Source organism: Cupressus sempervirens, chromosome 4, assembly GCF_028749045.1.
Source record: "Cupressus sempervirens isolate cs-2001-9-10 chromosome 4, ASM2874904v1, whole genome shotgun sequence".
Taxonomy (NCBI): Eukaryota; Viridiplantae; Streptophyta; class Pinopsida; order Cupressales; family Cupressaceae; genus Cupressus; species Cupressus sempervirens.
The window spans coordinates 235,603,836-235,615,500 of record NC_143121.1 but is presented as its reverse complement, the minus strand read 5'-3'; positions in this window follow the sequence as shown (position 1 = coordinate 235,615,500).

Here is an 11,665-nt window from a genome sequence, read left to right as displayed (position 1 = left end):
TGGGTACATCAAAAATGGGTACCTGACTTCTTAAATATTGGGCACCCGATTTTTTAAAAATTGAGTACTCGTTTACAAATCGGGTACCCGATTTTTAAAACAATCGGGTGCCCAATTTTTAAAACAATCGGGTGCCCGATTTTAAAAATGTCGGTATAACAGTTCAGAGAAATCAAGTGCCCAATTCGTGAGACATGAGCGGGAATTTGGCATGGCTCTCGACTTTTGCATGGGGTTTTGCCTTGGGGAAAGGCATGACATAGGCTTGGTCCCATCAAGCCATGCCTTTGTGCTCCTTTTTTTTTCTAAGGCATTTAATCGACAATTTCTAGTATTGTTGTAATTTTTTAATAGTCATTCCTATTGAATTTTTTGACAAGACAAAAACCCATTATAGGTCTTGCTGTTCTGATTTCAAAAATGTAAATTTTATAGTGTGATTAGTTTATTTTTTATTTTTCCATTATTTATTAATCAAAACTATCTCCTAAACATTAAAAAGTGACATTCACTAAAACTTTAATAACTTTTTTATTTTATAATTTTTCTTAAATTAATTTATATGTCATCAATCTACATACAATTCTTTTGATATTAAATTTTTTTTTTTTGAAAAAATTGATATTTTGATCAAATTATGTGGTCTGTACACGAGAGGTTTTAAAATTTACCTTTATAGCAAATTAATAATTAATAATAAAATAATTATTCAATAAAAAATTAAGAAAAAATATTGACATCAATCTTAGGTGTATTGGGAAACTCTCTTTAAAAGGATTTGCTAAAATTCATTTATTTGTGTCAAAGTATGGTGTTCGTACACGAGCATGGTATGGTCCTGAAACAAGCATTTTGAAAAAGTGGTTTTAAAAGATCCATACCAAAAAAAAAATCTATCATATGGGTGCACAAATAAATTACATATTCAAAAACTAGATTTTGAACACTAAAAATTTTATTTCTGGAGTTTTTTAATATTCAATATCTAAATACCTCAAATTTTGACATCAATTGACAAAAAATTTCAAAAATAGGAAAAACGCTTCCACTTTTTGGCCAAAAGTGAGAGACCAGGCTATAACATATCTTATTCATTAATTCATATTAAAATACTAGAATAATCATCATTAGGCATGCATATACCTAACATCATAAACATCACCAATCAAGGAATGTTGAACTATCTAAAAGCATAAAACTTAATCATTGATGTACCAAAATCAACACCTTTATCATCAATCGAAAAAGCCTTGTATCATCATTAGTGAAACTTTAATGTTTAAATATTTGAGATAATGTAGCATTTCTTGAATCATTGAGTATTAAAACATGGATGTATCAACTACTCTCAATTTCATTAGGACATTCACAACATTCTAATCCTCTACAATAGATTTAACAAAGAAATACATATTTAATAAGTACATGCGAGGAGGGACCTTACAAAAAGGACTAAGAACATTGTCAAACCTAGTGAACCAAATCCCACTGCACCTACAACTAGAGCTAACACAAATGCAACTAAACAAAAGGCTAAGGAAAAGAGAAAACAAGTAGACCAAGGAGGTCCAGTACAAAAGAAACAAAGAAGGAAGTATGTTGCACCAGAAGAGTCTAATGAAGAGAGAATTGAATCAGATGACAACAACCAATTTAAGATGGTGAGTTATAATCCTCTTTCAAATTTTGATAATTTATGTGAAAATTTTAAGAATAGTGCAAACACATGATAGAGTTTTCAAATATAGATTTTGACAAATTGGATAAAGTGGAGAAAAACCAAGTGGAAGAGGAATAATATGCCATGATGCCAAAGTTCAAGAAAACACCACTAGAATTTGCCAACTTTGTACCTAAGAGTGTATATGACATAGTTGAGAAAAAAAAACATTATTTTCTAAATTTGGAAAGACAAATTAGGGAGACACAGCTAGCCCAAGTAATGCCAAAGTTGATAAAGAGACAGATTGCTAAGATTTTCAAGAAATATGTAGCTAGTTTCACACCTAAGTATAGAGCCTTCAACATTCTATAGAATAATATTGAGAATGTTGTTAAGAAGTCAACAGAGATATGGAAACTCATTTATGGGTTAATCACAGTGAAGAAAGGAGAAATTGATCCTTCAAAAGTTAATGATGATGATAAAGAAGATGATGACAAAGACAACATAGTTGGAGGAGCGATAGAAGTGAATGAAGATGACAAGGTAATAGTTGAGCCTGAGTAACAAGAAGAACATAGTATGCAAGATATACTATTGTTGAGTGTCAGTCCTCCCCATGACACAATAAAGACTACTAAAACTATAATTGTCAAAGATGTTTTTGATCTATTAGCTTAGAACATCAATCCTCTTACTACAAAAGACTTGAAGAAGATTCTAGATCAATCTATATTGCAAGCTAAACTTTGTAAAAACCTAGTTTTGGTCAATGTAGATGAACTACACAAGACAGTAACTAATGTTACAAAGGAAAAGTTGAATGCACAAGAACCACCTTCCATCATTCCTTTAGTTACTCATGTACAACCTTTGGTTCAAATAATAGTAGATACATCTAGCAAGGCTGATAGAATTGTTAAAGTTTATACAATTGAGAAGAAGACAATAGCAGAGAAAGCCACCGTTGCAGATTAGAAGGAAATACGATAGATAGATTCATCTATACCTACAATACATGGACAAGGTGCTAGTAAAATAATAGTGGTAGACTAGGGCAAGCCTAAAGAGAGTGAGTTACCATTGAAGGTGAAGGAAAAAGTTTCCATCCAAGCACTGGTAACCTTACCAACATCTGGAACTCCTTCTACAAAAAATCTTTAGAAGCCCAACATAGAAGCTATTCCATTATAAATCTCAGTGCCAAGCCCAAGCTCATCAAAAGTTGAAAAGGTAATTCAATATGGAGATATAACTCTTGATGAAGAAGTCATTATACCTGAGTATGATTATGATACTATGACACTAGAACAAATAGGCATATTGAAATAGGCCTTAGGAAGGAAAAAGCATCAAGAAATTCTTAGGAGAGAACATAGGTAGAAGCAAGCACTTGAAGATATTGAGGAGATTTTCTATATGTATCTAGTCTACCAACTCCTAAGGAAACCAACCCACTACTGGAACAACTATCAAATATATTGGAAAAGGTCAGTAATAAAGACCTCGATACAATTTCTAAACTCTTAGAATGGTCAAAAAAGAAATTCTAGAATAAGGTGAATGAGAAAATATTTAGTGGCATAGCACTAACACAAGTTGTATTGGCAACAAAGGTTGAGGATGTGAAGAAGGTACTTGAAAATATATTCTCATTATACACCAAATCGTGAAACCCTACACTCTTCACCCAAGAGACTAGGAGTCACATTTTTAGCTTTGAGAGAAATCTCAACATATGAGGTACTAAGCTACCTTAGAACCCAGCTCAAAGTGAGAAGCATTTAAATACATTGATTTAATCATAGAGTTAGTCAGTTGTATTGATAGTAGATGAAGCTAACATAAAATCCAAATTGTTAACCATACAAGCAACCCTCACCTGACATATGGAGATATTGCACAAGGAGCTAGGATATGTTGAAACTCTACTAAAGAAAGACCCCAATCTTTCTACTCTAGATGCTCTAGTACACCTTGTTGCCTAGCTTGCAATCCAAATAAAGTCATTGGATGTTGCATGTGATAATTGGGATGTATCTCTCAAGGTAAAAATGGAGGTCCATAATTTTTTTTGTAAAAATACACAATCAATGTATAGCCCATTTGACATAAGTATCAAAAAGGGGGAGATATATATATATATTTGGGGAGATACATCATTGTGGGAGAAATACTTTTTGGGAGAAATAGAGAAAAATGAAGAGATATCAGCTAAAGAAGAGCATGAAAGAGTATCAGTGCATTGAAGTCAAAGTGTATTACCAGAGACACATTTACTTAGAAAGGACCATAGATTTTGGATACATAATAGATATATTAACTTAGGTGGAGTTATCAAATTTGAGCTATATACGTTATTGCAAAATTTTGAAAATTTTAAGTTTTTTATATAAGTCAAGTCATGGATATGTTATGCTCTAGAGATTAAGGATGACAATGTATATTCAAGTGTTTTTAACACTCATGTCAAAGGGGGAGATTGTTGATCTCAGATTGGTTTTGACAAGTGAGTATCAACACACTTAAGCAATTTACTTAGTTCATGTTGAGTTACAATGAGTTTCGAGCCACTCATGTGCTAGGTCACTCAAGTGCTGAGTAGATAGACCATGCTAAGTGATTTAGGAGATAAGTAAAATAGTGGATGCCAAGCAACACAAGTGTCGAGCTATAGAAAAATGATAGTGTTTTTCGGGCATCAGAGACATACATATATATATACATACATATATATGTATATATATATATATATGTATATATGTATATATATGTATACATATATATACATATATACATATATATATATACATATATACATATATATATATATACATACATATATATATACATACATACATACATATATATATATATATATATATATATATATATATATATATATATATCATTGTTATATTTATTTCATTATTTATGCAAGTTCTAATTATCATCTAAGAATACACTGAATGCTATTGTTATTATCAATAATTTCATATTTGACGTTTTCCTAGTCATAAGTAACTTATGAATTCATCCTTAGGCTATAGGTTTGCAACTACTTAGGTATAAAACCATTATTAGGATGCCATTAATGTTTACTTATCCAATGTCAACGTTTACTTATTTGCTCTTACAAATATCTCCTTGCTATTGATATAGGTCATCATCATTGGTTTTATCATGCCTCGTGGCTTGTAATCCTCTTATTACTTAACTATGATACCTGAACCTTTAGTTCATATTAGGTTGATGACCTCATTGCCACTTTACTTTCTCTAAGTGGTAGGGTTATAACTGATCCAAGAATTTCAATACTAGAGTCTATGAGCATTCACTTGATAGTTAAAATTTAGTATTACTCACACTTATACAATTAAGCCTACTAATAAAAGTAGACTCACATAACCCTAACTCAAAAAATTTCATCTTCCCACCATTTAATGTATGTTCTTACTGTATATGAGGATTAGTAATGCAAAGAACACTAAATATCAAATCAAAAGTATTGACAAAACTAAATAAACATAACTTCAAGATAGACTAAGATGAGCTCTCAATTGAAAATATGAGCCATTAATGGGCTCTCTCAAGGAGAAGCTCTCTTGTTGAGTAGCTTTGTCTAATTAGATAGGATGTATGCTCGATTCTCCAAAGGATTCAATGGTGTTCTTGATGGATTTTGGCTTGGGTGAATGGATTTGATGTAAAATGGCTTCTCAAAAATGGCATTATGGCTTTACCTCATGATCAAAATGGCATTACTTTGTTACTATGGTTGATTGTGTTAAAATGATTTGGGAGAGGATTCCTTAAATAGGCAAAGCGCTTGGGGGATCAAGGGCTAGGATGTAAGGATGGGATAAAGTTTATGGAAGGTTTAGATTGAATGAGAGGAGAGCACATGGATTGTGCTTCCTTATAGCCAGTTAGGGAGTGACACATGTCACAGGGTCATTGGTTAGAGCAAGAGGGATTGAGGGGTCAACAAAAGAGGCTCAAAGCTCATAAAGACCCTCATAATGGATGGTAAGAGCAGTGAATGGGCTTGTAAGAGTCATTTATGACTTTGTGGGCTTCACTAAGTTTTAGGGTTGGGATATTTGTGAGAGAGTTGAGATATTTTGACTTGGGTTGGATTAAGAAAGTCTTAAGCTTGACTTAGGAATGTGCAAATGATTAAGGCTTGGATTAGGCTTGGGTTAAGATTAGATTAGGCTTGTTAGAGATGGGCAACTGGATGGCATTTAATGAGGGTGGGTGAAGGAGGAGATATTTGTTGGCTTTGGCTTGGGTTATCAAGTCTTAACCCATGTTTAGGGAATGTGACAAGGTTAGGGGGGGGATTAGGATTAGGGTCAAAGATAAGGATTGACATCTTCTAGAAGAGCCTAGGCTTTGGATGAGGATGAAGATTTTCTAGAAGAGTTTAGAACTTCCTAGGATGAGGATAAGTAAGGTTTTTAGGAAATAAATAAAGGTTTATTTATTTCAAGGGTCTGGGTTGAGGAGATATTTATTAAAATATTTTTAATAAACATGAGGATTAATATTTAATCTTAATTAAATATTTTGAGTTGGGATTAGGGGTAGGAAATGATAGGATTAGCCTTTAATAGAAATTAAAGAAAGATTAGAAGATTTTGGAAGAGGTTAGTGGTCATAAGGAAATTGGCCAAGTTTTGGGCAAAAAATAAATAAATTATTTATTTTGAAATTTTTGGTCAATTTATTAATTAAATAATTAATAAATAAAAAAATAGTATTTAAGTAAGTTTTAAACATTTTTTGGAGGGATTCCTTAATTAAATATTTTTAATTAAGATAAAGGGATTTAATGACATAAAAATAAATAAATTAATTAAATAAATAATTAATTAATAAATGATGATGTCATCAGGGACTTATTTAGAAAATAAAAATACTTTATTTTCTAAAGGATTTTTAGGTGTCTACATTTTGCCCCTCTTTGACATAGTGTTGAAACAACACTATTTCAAAGAGGTTCAGATATAAACGACATGGAGATGACTTTATGGAACAACACAGTTGCCCCAGTCTCGAGTAGAAGAGAGAGAATGGACTGCATGATGCCCCCTCAAGAAGGTGGCAGGGAGAGAAAATGAGGCTCGACAATTTCTTGATAAATACAAGAATCTGGGATGAGCAAGGAGACTCTAATTGGGAAAGAGAAGGGGTTGAATTAGCTCAAACTCTCACTATGGGAGAATGATAAAGGGAGAATCAGAGGCACAAGAGTAAATAAGCTTAAGACTTCAGGAGAGATGGAGGATGAAGGAGTTGAGTGCCATAAAAAGGAATCCAGGATAAGGGAAGGGATGATGGGATGAGATAAAGCTGAGGCAACAGGATTTCAAAGAGTCAGATTGATGGAAGATGGGTGTCAGAGATCCCTAGGACTAGGATTTGGGATCTCGAAAGATGCGGCTTGGTGGATTGATTTGATGGGTGGATCCCTAAGACTAGGATTGTGGATCCCTAAAGCTAAGAGTGATGATTGATTCTTAGAGATACGGTTGCACAAGCTGGGGTAGGAGAGATAGATGTTGGATATGGATGGGGGATAATGGAGATGAAGGGAATCCATTGAAGCTTTTTGAGTGGGGGGATACTTCAAAGAGAAGTACCACCATGTAGTTGAGCACTAGATTTGCTATAGGACTGTTGGTTAATTGCCGAGGGTACCAAGAACATCAAGGCCTTTTCACCAACTGTTCAGAGGACTGAAAGACTGACTCAAAAAAAAATGCAAGGATTGCCCTAGTAGCACACATGAAACCCCAAGGAAACAGTGTGGAACTGACACTGGGTAACCCACAAGAAGAAAAGAAAAACAAACACAAGACCTGATCAATACCTTATGCTCAGATTGCCCCATTCACAGCATACAATGATATGAAAGATCATGGCAACTGTGAGGAAGGAACAAGGAGATTGCTTGGAAAAGATAGTTCAAGACCCAAAAGGGAAGATTTCAAATCAACAGGAAGTGAAAATCCAAAAGAGAACCATTTGCCAACGAGATGGGTAGGATGAGGTACTAACGGACCAAGATCAGACATGAGGAAATTCTATCGGAGAACACCTAAGCTGGTGGATTTAGATTAGTGATGCACTTTGCAAGGTGAACTAAGAAGGATAACACTTTGGTGATAGGAGATCTAGATAAAGGATGCATTTGGAATAGCTAACCAAGGGTTGTGCAATGTGTGCAAAATGTTGATCAAGGATGAATTAACACAAAAGTTGGATAGATACAATGGTACTAAGCTAAAGAGGATGTATAAGCTGACATACCAAGATATGTTATAAATGTACAAGGTTTTTTTGGAAAAGATTGGATATACAAGCTATGATACAAGTTATGATACAAGCATTGGATACAAGATTATTTACAAGCTGTACAGGAGCTCCGGATGATAAGATAGTGGGATGGCTCAAGTTGGTGCAAGATGTAGAACCTAAGGATGAGGTGATAGTGAAAGATATGGATTTGACAGGATGCATCCAATGATGATGATAGATGTGTGACCAAGGATGGGGACAATGCTAAGGTTGATGGTAGCTGAGCTAATAGATGGCGCTAGAGTGAATGGCTAATGAGAGGATTACATTGGATTTGCATGAGGATAGCCTAGAGCAAGATACCAATGACAAGGGAGGATGGTCAAGACAAGATCTCCAAGGAATATAGTGCCCCCTGTAAGAAGATGATATGCATAAGGAGGTCTTATGATGGATGTGATAGGATTGAAGCTAGGATGGAAAAGCTGAAGGCACTAGGGAGATGGATGTTAGCTGGGATGATGGGGTGAGGTTGCAGAAGATAAGTGGATAGTGATAGATAAAAGCTGGAGGATGAAAGATAGGTGGATAAATTGGAAGATGGAGCCGGATGACAAGATGTGACCAAAAGCATGAGGATGATAGGCTAAGCTAGGGATGACTGGATTATGCATGACGCTTGTTTGCCAAGTTTTCATCATGGTAGTTGTCCAAGGTGCTTGAATTGCCAAGTTTTCACCAGTGGATGCTTTATTTTTCTTTATTTTTTTGAATTTTTGACTTTGGACTTAGTTGGAATGATTTTGGCTTTCTTCAACTATTTTTGTCCTTTTTGGTATTTTTCATTGGCTGTTGGAATGTTTGATTTTGTTGCTAGCTGTTGGTACACCAGATGTGTGATTTGTGTGATAGATCAGATTAGATGGGATTGATGGTAGGACATGGAGGGATGAAAAGGCTAGAAAGGAGCATGAGATGGGGATGCTTGCAGGATCAACATTGGCTCATGTTGGGACGGGTGTGAAAAGAGCATATGGGGGATAGATGGTAGATGCGGGCTTGATGAAGGATTTTTGGAAGTGTGCTTGGGGATATAGGCACCCAAGATGGAGTTAGGAGATGGGGGACATGAGTCATTGGATGGGGGATTAGCAATGGTGGATGCCATTATGCATTGGGTTTCAACTTTTTTCTTTGGGATCCACATGGTTTTGGATTTTCTTTTCATAGGCTTTTGCATTGTTTTGCATTCTTTGATTAGATTTTGCCTTTTTGGAGTATGTCTCTTAGAATAGACATATGATTGACTAGGATGTTGATTTTTAGCTTTATCCATTTTGAAGTTGGCATTCACATTGTTGTGGTAAGCTTTGGGAAGATGGTTAGGAGAAGCTTTGTGAGATGGAGAGGATATGGAAGAGCATGTAGGGGGATGATGATGGATGATGTGCCCTGATATGTGCCTTTGTTGATCTTGCATAGGAATGGAGAGAATGGGATTTTTATGATGGCTAATAGGAGGATGGAGGATGGTAGATTTTGGGACATGGGGACCCATAATGGATTTAGCAGATGAAGGGAGGATATGGTAGGTTGTTTTGGGTTGCAAAGATGGTGGAGGGGGGATGACATAAGATTTCTTGAAGGAGTGATGGGAGGCTGGCATGGTTGGCCTAGAGATAGGCTTGGTTTGGGGATGGCATCTACCAACACTTTTAGATAGTGACCCTTTGGATACATATCCAAGACCATGAAATCTTGGATTCTTTTTTGCAATAATAGGATTTTTGATTCCTTTCTCTTGTGGTCCTAAACCTTGACCTTGAAAATGCCATCAATTGAGCAATTGAACAAGCTGAGGAAACTTTTTGCTTGTAGAAAATGGTAGAAGTGCTTTATTAGATGTATTGCAATGGGGAGATATTATTCTTAATTCTTCTGCTAAGAGGGGGCCACCATGATTTAGATGTATATGCTTTACATTTTAGTTTAGTTTACTTATTAAATGCATGAGATGGATGTGTGGTCAAAGTTTTATGGGTCCAAGTTTGAACTACTGATTCACCACCGCCCACCCCCCCTCTTAGAAGTTTACCTTTCATATTGTAATTCCAACAAAAAAAAATCCAACAAGAGTCCTAGATGACTTTGTCCATCACAAATACTCCACCATATAGGAAGCATCAACATTCAATCTAGACAAACAATAATGCTCTGTTGCACTAGATTGATGCACTCTTACATCTTCTACTTTGATGTAGGATGGGACATAACCCCTAGCATACCTCACAAATACTCAAAAAGTCTCTTTGGTAAGAGGCTTAGTGAAAATATCTGCAATCTGCTCTTTAGTGATCTATTACTCCAATCTAATTTCCTTTTCTACAACTTTCTCTCTCAACATGTGATACTTGATAAAAATGTGCTTGGCCATAGAATGCAACACTCAATTCTTAGACATATTTATTGTGCTTGTGTTGTCACAATATATGACAACAAGTTCATTAAATTATATCCTTATACCCTTTAGCATTTTCTTCATCCAAACAACTTGATTACAATTGTTTGCAGTTGCAACATATTCTACTTTTGTTGTGCTTTGTGAGGTACAATCTTGCTTCTTACTTAGCTAAGAAACTAATCTTTGTCCAGGAAAGAAGGCTCCACCACTAGTGCTCTTTCTGTCAACCATATTACCTAGCCAATCAACAACAATATAGGCATACAGAGTGAAATAATTAGATTTATCATACCACAATCTGAACTCAAGAGTTCCTTTTAGGTGTCTAAATATCTTGTTGACTATTATTTAATGAGCTTCTTTGGGATCATCTTAGAATCTTGTGAAAATTCCAACTATATTTTTTATATCCAGCATTGTGTGAGTTAGATATTGCAAACCTCTGATTGTAGATCTGTACTTCTTCTACTCAACAATAAGTATCTCATCCTTTATAGATAGCTTGTGTCTAGTTACCATAGGTGTCCCAATAGGTTTACATGTTTCCAAACCAAACCATTTTAGTAAATATTTCAAATTCTTAGTCTGAGAAGTAAAGATTCCTTCTTTATCTTGTACAATTTGTAATCCTAGAAAATATTTCATTTCTCCTATCATACTCATTTCAAATTCTTTCTTCATTTCTTCTGCAAACTTGTCACTTTCATCATCATTTCCATATTACCAAAATCATTAATCCATCATCAATTTCTTTCTAATAGAGATTGTTATCTGTTGTACCTTTGCTATATCCAAGCTTTGTCAAATTCTTGTCTAACCTTGCATGCCAAGTTCTGGGTGCTTGCTTCAAGCCATACAATGCTTTCTTCAATACATACCATTTTATTGTCATTTGTTAAAGGAAAACCTTCAATCTATTTAGTGTATACCTCTTCTTGGGCTTCTTGTTGTGAGTAACCTTTACATGCTAATCTTGCCTTGTTCCTTACAACTTTGCCCTGTTCATTCATCTTGTTCTTGAATACCCATTTAGTTCCTATCACATTCTTATCTACTATTCTAAGGACCAATTCCCATGTCCCATTCTTAGGTTCAAATTAAACTATAAAAAATAGTTCTTCATTTATTCTACTTCTTGTCATCACACCTTTATCTTTTCTTTTGATGATCTTCTCAGGTGGATGATTCTTTGTCATATTCTTACCCAAAGTAGGAGTTGGTATCTCAACTCTTGG